The sequence below is a fragment of the Urocitellus parryii genome, chromosome 5 (genome assembly GCF_045843805.1).
Source record: "Urocitellus parryii isolate mUroPar1 chromosome 5, mUroPar1.hap1, whole genome shotgun sequence".
Classification (NCBI taxonomy): domain Eukaryota; kingdom Metazoa; phylum Chordata; class Mammalia; order Rodentia; family Sciuridae; genus Urocitellus; species Urocitellus parryii.
In genome coordinates this window covers 167,545,481-167,556,253 of record NC_135535.1, presented here as the reverse complement: position 1 = coordinate 167,556,253, position 10,773 = coordinate 167,545,481, and the positions used below count along the sequence as shown (strand labels likewise).

Sequence of the window (10,773 nt, the reverse complement as noted above, 5' to 3'; positions counted from 1 at the left end):
GGAAAAGTATTTGAGTAGGCAAATGCAAACCAATCTCACTTCTAAATAGCAGCAACTATATAAAACCAACAAGAAGATACCATTTTGTAGCATAGGATGGTTTTATTAAAAAAAAAAAAAAAGTAGGTGTTGTGGATCTTCCCTGGACACCTGGTTCTGTGACTTCAGGTTCTGCCCCTCCAGAAGTATTTTATATAAACGACACCTCCTCCAGCACTATTCCAATGCAGTGATGTCATAGTTGGGAGTGCACTGGCTCATCTGTGGTTCGGTGAGTGTTCGGGGCAGTGTTTGCCTTATGGACAAAAAATAAAGATTCTCTCATTCGGTTATTCCTGCTGGGAATCTAGCCTTTCCAGAATATATGAATATAGGGACTTGGAATGTGGTTCAGTGGTTGAGCACTTGCCTAGTCCATGCAGGCCCTGGGTTCAATCCCCAGCACAGGGGAAAGAGAAAGAAAGAAAGAAAGAAAGAAGGAAAGAAAGAAAGAAAGAAAGAAAGAAAGAAAGAAAGAAAGAAAGAAAGAAAGAAAGAAAGAAAGAAAGAAGCAAGGAAGGAAGGAAGGAAAGGAAGGAAGGAAGGAAGGAAGAAAGGAAGGAAGGAAGAAAGAAAGAAGAGAGGGAGAAAGAAAGGGAGAAAGAGGAAGAAAAAAAGAAAAGAAACATGGTATATACAGCCACCCTCCCCCTCTAATGCCTGCACTTCCTCAAGTGCGCTGACCTCCAGTAGAAGGGAGCAAGAAGGTCTCAAAAGGAGTCCTCCACCAAAGCCCACTACTCCCAAATCCACAAGTAGTAAACACCCTAGTCATTGGCTACAAAAATCGCTTGTAAGGAGCGCCCTCTAGTGTAGAGGTGAAGAAAATTCAGTTACAGGCCCAGGGTTGTGGTGCTCTGATTTCTAGTTATTCCACTAAGTTTCAGATTCATTAACTCCTCTTCCAGGGTCTGGTGTGAGAAACTGCTCTGATTGAAAAACAGATTTGTGATTCCACAGGGCAAATATCCTGCTTTGTGGGAAGCAAATGAAGACTCTCTGGTTGTCTTTTTAGAAGATACAAATAAGATCTTGCGCTCCATGGCAAACATGCAGTAGTTATGCCAAATGGCCTCCAAATAGCACTCTGACACATTGAGAACTTATGTAAGAACCTACTATGGGGCTGTGTGTATATGTGGCTGTGTAAAAGCCACCCATGCACGAGGCCCTGGTTTTGATCCACAGCATCTCAAAAAACAACAAACCAAACCACTCTTGGTAGGTCTGATGTTAAACATCCCCTTTGTCCCCGTGGTGTCAAAAGATGCCTCAGTGGATGATTATAAGTAGAAAACTAGGGAAGAGGAATCAGGTATTGGCAGCTTTTCCATTTTCATTTGTGTGTGAGTTTTGTATATAAATGTTAAGTATGCAAAGCAGGAATGCAGATCAAAATGTTTCAGTGAACAACTTTTGGCGATTCAACTGTATAATGATTATATAGGTCTGCTTTTTTTCTTTTTTCTTTTCTTTTTTGACCATGGCAGCATTTCGATTTTTTGAAAACTAAGTTTACTTCTTACTGACAGCCACTAAATGTCGTTTGTAGAATTTTGATCATACAGTGGATTTCACTCACTATGCCTTTCTGAGTTGTCCCACATGCTGGTTGCAGATTTTTAATACTGTCCATCTACTGGGCTGCTTTTATGAATTTGCTATTAAAATATAGGAGGCAAGACACTGTGCCACATGCTGGCAATCTCACTAATCTCTGGTAATCCAGAGGTTGGGGCAAGGAATTGCAAGTTCAGGGGCAGACAAATCTGCAACTTAGTGAGACTTTGTCTCAAAATAAAAATTTAAAAAGGACTGGGGATATAGCTCAGTGATGAAATGTCTCTAAATAAATAAATACATGAAACTGATAAAATGATATATACACAAGTATGTTCTTGAAACATGTTTTATATTGGGGAAAAAAGAAACAGTCCCTTTGTCCATAAATAGGGCACTGTCTGGATAAATAATGGTATACCCATCCACAGGATACTTTGCAGCTCCTACATGGAATAAAGTACATTTATGTGTACTCACTTTCATAAACTTTTCCCTACAGTCTACCTAACACTAGCAGAAGGCCACCACCAGGGATTGAACCCAGGTTCTTTCACATGCTGGGCCAGCATACGACCACTTAGTCATCTCCCAGGATTTGATGCTAGGACTGAGGTAGACATGAATTTAAAAGCAAAATATTTTTTATTTGATTCCATGTTTATATTTTTTTCTCCATACATACTAAGAATACAGGGAATATGTAGAGAGGAAATAGGAAGTGTCCACCATGCTGTGGGAACTGAACTGGAATTATTGGGTAGAGGAAATTAGTGACAGGGAGGAGTTTGATGTTTTGCATTTTATACTTTATTACTTTGTGCTCTAATATAACAAGAAATCAAAGTGTGTGTTTGTGTGTGTGTGTTTCTAATCTTAAATTCACAATATTAGGCAACCAATCCCTAAATTAGATCTATAAGAATTTTTGTGGATTTAAGTATTCTTTGATAATTTCCCACTGAGCTAAACTACTGTGGAATGTCCAAGTATGAGAAATTCAATGCATTCTTTAAATAAACCCTTCCTTCTAGCCCAGCTCATCTGGGCATCATAATCCCCATGTAAGCTTTTTAAAAATTAGATCCTTAGGGCTGGGGTTGTTGCTCAATGGTGGAGTGCTTACCTAGCATGTGAGGTATGCTGAGTTCAATACTCAGCATCACATAAAAATAAAGAAAGAAATTAGTGTGTTGTGTACAATTTATATATATATATATATATATATATATATATATATATATATATATATATATATATTTTAATTAAATATTAGTCTTGGTGACAGATCTGATGACTCAGAATCAGAATGTCTGTGCCTGAGGCTATTGTCTTACTGTTCAGGAGGAGATGGGTTGTGAAGATTATTGATTAGGTAATTATGTGGGACAATTGCACTGAGCCAGGAACAGAAAAGGCAGAGAGGCAGACGTGGCCTGCAGGGGCTCCTCCAAATAAACCTAATGGGGACTCTAGATGGATAAAGTCATTCTCCCAGGCTTGGCCATGAAAGTGTTCCATGTGAAGCAAGCAAGGTACTCCAAGTACTCAGAGCTCTCAGATGTGTTAGGGCTGTACCTTTATTTGTATTTTCACTAAAACTATATTTTTTTGCACTTGTCTCAGTTTCTGTGTTCTAAACTGGAGGAAGGTGGGGGATGATTAGAAGATCACCAAAAAACTCACCCAGCTTTTGGAATGAAGAACCCCCCCCCCCAGTTTTCTTTTAGCATAAACACAACAGGATGTAGTGTGTTATTATCTAAGAACCATGCTGTACAGAGGCAGACAAGTTAGATTCTAGTCCTGACCCCTCTTTGTGCCAGTTGTGTGACTTATCTGCAAGTTATCTGCAAGGTTCTTGATTTCTTTGAACCTAGATTTCTTGATCTGCATAATGGACAATGACTTGCTTTAAATGACATTTAAGGAAAGATCAGAAGTGGCAAAGAGTAGAAGTCAATCAATCAAAGCTCAGCAGCTGTTTATTAGTATCACAACAATTAGTAGAGCATGAAGTCCTTAAAGGTTAGACATAATGTGTGAATATGTGATTCCCCTTTCCTCTTTCCCTACAGTCTACCTAACACTAGTAGAGGGCCACTACCAGAGACTGAGCCCAGGTTCTTTCACATGCTGGGCCAGCACACCACCACTGAGCTGTGCCTTCAGTCCCCCCCCCAAAAAAAATATAGATATAGATATAGATAGATATAGATAGTCTACAGATCTGCAATTCTGTCTGCTACAGGTTGTAGTGGTTCCCATCCCTCCTGGAGTGCAAAATTCTTTTTGCATGTGCAAGCTGCTTTTCCTAATCTAAGTCCATTCTTAGGACTGGTTGTAAATTCTACTTGTTCCCTCATTAACAATGAGCTAAATAAAATCTTTGGAACATGCTCATTTTCTATCTGCATGACAGCCATGAATTTATTGTCTCTTGAAAGGCGTCTTTTAATATTGCTGCTACTTCTTTACCAAAGCAGTGGATTTCTGTGGAGGGCAGACACCTTGACTGAATCTCCCTCTCAGGGTCAGATGGAGTTGGACAGCATTAGCATTAATATCTTGTCCTTGGGTAGACAGAAAAGCTCCCTAGGAGTCCGGCTTCAGGTCCTGTGCCAACAACCTGCGGTGACAAAGAGGAAAGCACTTCTCTCAGAGAAATGGGCTCATAAGGAACCTCTGGACCCCTGGGGCAGCCTCCTAGGGCTAAAGGTCTTCCCCAAATCCCCTCCTGTGCAGGAACACCCTTCCTTCCTGGGGTGGCGCCCTGGCTGGAACCTAGAGATTAGGTCTTTGGGGTCTCTGAGATCTGCCAGGTGCCGCGGGGCCTCTGGAGGGGAAGAGTGTTTTGGAGCCAGAAAGCCCCAAGCTTCCCAGGAATTTTGGCTCAGTCTTGGAGCATTTCCTCCTGGGCTGGCCTGGCGCTATCCTGCGGAGGGCTTCTGCCAGCAAACAGGGCGCTGAGATTTGCCAGGCCAGCACCTTGGGGCTCCTGTTCTGCACACAGGCTGGGCTCCCCTGCTCAGCACCTAGGGAGCTTTGGCGGGTGGGTGGGACTGGGGGCGCAGGCAGGGTACCCAGGGAGACCGCGGAAGGCAAGATAGGAATGATAGATGGAGGCAAAGAAAGAGAGGGGGAGGGGGAGAGGAGGAGACAGGGAGAGGGGGAGAGGGGGAGTAGGGGAGAGGGGGAGAGGGTGGGGAAGAGAGAGAGGAAGAAAAGAGAGAGAGAGAGAGAGAGAGAGAGAGAGAGAGAGAGAGAGAGAGAGAGAGACTGAGACTGAAGGGGAGAGACAGCGGTGAGAAAACAGAGGCAGCAAAGGGCGGAGAAATGAAAATAAGAACAAGTTCTAAAGGAGAGGAGGAGCCTAAAAAGAGAGAAGGAAAGGCTGAGACAGAATGAGGCTTTGGAGATTTAGAAAAGCGATTTCGTCCATCAGGCTGTGGATATACTTTTGGAGCTCAGCTGGGGCCAGCGCCACCTCCTCTGTGCCTTCCCGCGACTGCATCAGGTGACCCTTGGCGTCCTCGCGGCTCAGCACCTCCTCTTCCTAGCATGCTTGCAGGTTGCATAGAGTCTCCTCCAGCACTTTGCACTCGCCCTGGAGCGCCTGCTTCTCATGGGTAGCGTCCCTCCGCCAGGCGCACGTGGCTAATCTCCTGCTCCTACAGCGCCCAGAAGCGGGACTGCTCCCAATGTTTCTGCACAACACCAGCAGCTCGGCTTTCAGCAGCTTGTTCTGCTGCTCCAGCTTGTGCACGCGCTGGATGAAGCTGGCAAAGCGGTCCTTGAGGTCCTGGAGCTTCACCTTCTCCTGAGTGCGGATGGACTTGAGGTCATTGCTAATGGCGGCTACCTGGCTCAGGTCTAGGTTCTCCAGGCTGTGCATCAAGGAGCCGGAACTGGACAGTAGCTGCGGGTCAGGGAGACCAGGAGGACACCCGGGCCCAGTAGTTGGAGTAAGTGGAGAGTGCGGTGCTGTAGCCCCTGCGCATGCTGGAGATGTGCACCCAGGGAGTCTCCACATAGTGCCACTTTTAGGAGGTCTAGGCTCATAGCTAAAGGAACTCATGCTGGCGGCCAGGGCGTCCCCCCTCCCCCCGCCCATGGCGGACATGGGGGCCTGGAGAGGAGGAAGGACAGGGGAGAAAGGGAAAGGGAAGGATGGATGGCTGTGTGCCTATTATTATTATTATTATTAATTTATTTTTACTTAAGAGATTGCCATAGTTTGGACTTGAGAGTCCCCCAAAGGCCAAGGGGTTCAAGAATTGTTCCCTTGGGTGGTGCTCTTGGGAAATGATGAATGTTCAGAGGTGGGGCCTAGGGGAAAGTTGTTGGGTCATTGGGGGGTGTGCTCTCAGAGGCAAGTGATTTTTGGTTTTATTTTATTCATTTATTTATATGCGGTACTGAGAATCAACTAGTGCCTCTTGCACACATGCTAGTCAATACATGTTGTCACCATGAAGTGCAGCCTTTCTCCTGGCCCAAATAGGTTTGCCAGGGTTTCTTTTATGAGAGCAAAACATTCTTTGCATATCTTCATTGGACCTGGCTGGCCAGGCTATGTCTTTCAAGAATAGTAGACTTTAGAGTTTGGAATTTAAGTTTGTCTTGTGACTTTCATCAACCAATAAAATATAAGTAGATTGTAATGTGTGTAATAATGAGAAAGATTTATCTATTAGGCAATTTCTTTTCTTTTTAAATTTATGAATAACCATTTTATTGCATTTATGAATTTAATGTAATGTTTGGAGTTATTTATTACCATGGCACTATTTAGACAAAAATGACCAATCTACAAAACTTCTGTTGTATTTTAAAACTGTATCACACAATTGAGTCTTTGAAAATGTTTATTAAATTTCTAGATAAACATTTATTATAATTGCATTTGAGAATCCTTTTGTAAATATAAGTAGACACAATGAAATAAGGTGCTAGCATCCATCATTTGTCAATGGATACAGATCAGTTAGCAGGTCTATTACAAAAAGATGAAGTCAAAAGGAAGGTGCTCCCTTTCTCATATCCAGACCTCCTAGGATCCTCTCCCTGAGCATGCTTGCTTCTGGATCACATGGGCCCATTCTAAACAGTTACACTGCTTTTCAAACAAATTTCTCTCCCAGTCATTATCTTGTTCAGATTTTCTACTGATTTCTACAGCATCATTGATTTACAGGACCTTTGAAATGTTTCCAGTTCATGGAACTTTTATAACACAATAACACCATAACTTACAGAGAATTTGCTATTCTTTTATTTTGCAACAGTGTTCTTATATTCCCTTATTTTCTCTAAGAAAATGTCATCCTAGTCTCAAGCAACCAATATTTTCAATAACCTATGAATAATGATAGAAGAGAGATATATGGAAACCTGATTCAGTGTATATTAGTGCAATCTCAATATAATAAAACTTTGTGAAGCTTTAATAATAATTCAAAAAAAAATATCATATCAGAAATTCCCAAAACAAAATATTGGCTCATGTAACAAATGGCTACAAAGTACCTACTAACACTATGAGGTGCCACATGTTGGCGAACCAAATCCTTTCTCCTGCATCTTAGGGGATCACCTCTTGGAGGTTTGATTGGCATACTTAACAGATCTCAAGTAAAAACTTCTAATATCTCCATCAAAAATTGATCAGACAAATTATAGAGTCCTCCTTAACTCCTCTCACAGAATACCCAACATCTCTGCAGACTACCAATTAAACCTTTAAAATATTCAATCTTTCTAGTTCTGTTTAATTTCACAGCCAGCACCATGATAAAAATCCAGCAGGATTCCTATTCTGTATAATTACAGAGCATCTTAATTGGTGTCTACTCCAATACCTGCCTCACAATATTTGATTTTTTCATAAAAATGATTCACAGTCACACTGAAATAAATATGTGACAAGGGTCAACAATATCCTATGTGAAGGAATGACATGAAATATTTTCAAAGAAAAATTTGTATTTCCTGTGTCATGTAAAAAATATGTTCTTGCAAATTTTTGGATTTGACTTACATTGATTTCACATATATAGCAATGCATTTGCTTGGTAGCTCTTTTCTGATTCAAAAATCTCAGGATGGATTCTGTACAAATGATCAATTAAGAATCTCTAAATCATTTTTTTCCACATGTGTGCCATGGTTTTTCTTTTCATCTGTTTTGTTTTGTTCCTCCTACTTCCTTGTGACTATCTTCAAGTGAAGATGCTGAAAAAAAATATCATAACAGATAGAAAAGAATTGAAGAATACTAGAAGCATCCAGAGAAAGAAAAGAACATTTGTTCCCCAAGATTTTTACAAGGTGGAGCTGTGCTTCCCAACTGATTCTTAATAATAAAACCAACAATGGATTAATGGCTGATCCTTAAACATATGAGAACATGAGATTATGATCTGAAGGGTCAGAAAGGATTTTAGTCTAACACAAATTCATAATATATAGAAAGAGACCACTAAAAAATGCTCAGCCATAACTGTAATCAAGGAAGTACAAATAAACCAGTTCACATTAACCTGATAACCAATACTTTAAATCGTTGGTGGAAGAATAGGATCAAATAAGATTAAATAAAATAGGGAATAAGCATTCGGATGGGAAAAGTATGGATGATTCTGACTATTTTTGGTTTTTGCTCATGCTATGACATTCAAAGTACGCTTATCCTTTAACATAGCAATCAAATAAATGATACTTCAAGTTTTGGAACATGTTTATTACCCTCTCCTAACCGCCCTCCAATGGGATGGCAGTGTTAAAACACTGGACATAGAATGTCAAGGGTTGTTGGGGAGTAAGTTTGTTTGATGGTATTGAGGATTGTAACCAAGTCCTCAGGCATACTAGGCAAATCCTCTACCTCTGAGTCACACTCAAAATAGAAAAAACAAAAAGGCTAGGCATGTAGCTCAGTGGGAGAACACCACTGGGTTTAATCCCAGAATGACCTAAAAAATAAAGAAAAAATGAGAATACAAAGTGGGGGATAGGACTGTACAGAATTAGTGTATTTAGGAGATTGAAGCTAAGTTAGTATTAACATGAAAATAACATATTGTAACTTTAATTGTTTTTTTTCTGTAAGAAAAAGAACTACAGATATGACACAAAAGGAAATGACAAGGCTGTCAAAACATGTCACTACAAAAAAAGAGAAAAAACAAACAAGTTGAAGCAGAATAACAAGTGGAAAAAAAATACACAAACACACACACAGTGGGAGAGAGAGAGAGAGAGAGAGAGAGAGAGAGAGAGAGAGAGAGAGAGAGAGAGAGAACACTGTAAGGTATACCAAAGAAAATAAATGGCAGGAGTAACCCTATTCCCTCCTCCTCCTGCCTCTCTCTCCCCCAGTGGCTTGTTTTTTGTTGTTTTGTTTTGGTAGTTTTCAGTAGGGCAGGGAATAAACCCAGCAGCTGTCTTACTGGCTTTACCACAGAGCTTCATTCAGCCCTTTTTAATTTTTATTTTGAGACAGGGTCCTACAAAGTGGCCTCAAAATTGAAATCTTCCTGCCTAAGGCTAAAGGAATCACTGCAATGACAGGCACGAAACCCTGTGCCCTGCTACTAGTGCACTGTTAATTCTAAAAAATAATGGGGTTCTGCATGGCACACTTAACCAAGTATTAAAGACATGTTTCATTGATACTTCCTCCTTTTTTTTTTTTAGTCCTTTCCTCCTCTGTGGGTGACCTAATCCACTTGCAAGAAATCCATTCTCCCATAGAAAACAAAAATGGAACATTTATTTCTGATTCAAAAGAAACACTAGGCAGAAGTTAACAAATAGTGGAGGAAAACTAGATATTCATGTGCAAAGAATCAAGTTGGACTTTTTACCCCATAGGCAAAATTTATCTCAAAATGGAAAAAAAAAATGCATAAAACCTGCTGCAAGAAAACTTGGGGGAAGTTTTCATAATATTGAATTTGGCAACAATTTCATAGGTATAAAGAACTACAACACATATTTTCAAATAATAAGTCTTGGCAACTGTAACAAGAGAGATGTAAGTTCAAAGTTAAACAAACCTTTTCTGGACACACATCACTGCAGAAGTCTGTTCTAAAAGGCTGAATTCCAGCAGACTCTTGTAAATTCTTGTCAAGCAATCCTGGCTGAGATGTCTTCCTTCCTAATGTCCTGGCTTAGTTTTTGTTGGTTTGTTGGTGACGGTGGACACACATGAAAATCCATTGTGATACCAATGACACTGTCAAATTTCAGAGAGTCCAGGCTGTCCTGGCAGACTATAATATCCTGAAGATACTGCTCTGCTTCAGGGAGGAGAGCAGCAGCCTTCACACCCTGCCATACAAAGGCACTGTAGAGGACCTTATCTCCAAGGTGGAGATCATTTGTGAGACAGGCTGTGCAAGATGGATCTACCTAAGCACACATTGGTTTGAATCTGGCAAGTGCTGTCTTTGTGCCTGTTGCTGTGGCAGTGGCTGTCTGAGTCCAGCTTTCTCTAGAGCACTAGGAGAGGCACAGTCAGGGATCTATGACTCCTGGGTACTGCTACCCCTACAGAAGACACTGAGAGTTCAGGAAGCTATGAGCAAGGGCTGCTAGCTGGGATGAAGGGGCATGTAAGATGGATTGGGGGAGTTGTTTTTTTATTTTTTTGTTTTTATAATTTTTTTTAAATTTTCTAGGGCTTTTGTGATTTTTTTGAGTTTTTTGTTTGTTTGTTTGTTGTTGTTTTCAAAAAAAATTCCTACACTTAGCATCTTTACGTGCACATACAAGAGACACTTAGCTCTGACTGTCAGAGTATGACAACAGGATGACTTCTGACTATAGGTCCCTAAAACTCAATGCCAAGGACTTCAGTTAAAATTTCAGCCACGTCATCAAATGTTTCATACCTCTGCTCAGTTGCACATGTTACAATTGGGTCCTGAACTGGCAGTTTGTCTTGGTAACTCTGAGGCTGTTGCAGCTATGGATTATAATATCCCCAGTCACTTTGCTGCTGTGGGCTCCACGGATCTAAGAGGTCCATGTCCTGCTCCTGCTGCATCTTTCCCTGTGCACTACTGACACAGGGCAAAGGCAAGCCATCAAATAATTCATACCCTTCACCCCAGACCTGCTGGTTTGGGGACCTGGGCTGCTCTCTAGCAACTTGCTGTCCATTGA

The 10,773-nt window shown here is 41.1% G+C and overlaps 1 pseudogene; it reads right to left on the bottom strand.

The window, feature by feature from the left end:
• Nucleotides 1-4,194: 4,194 nt before the first annotated feature.
• Nucleotides 4,195-5,677, bottom strand: LOC144255085 (neurofilament light polypeptide pseudogene; annotated as a pseudogene).
• Nucleotides 5,678-10,773: the final 5,096 nt, after the last annotated feature.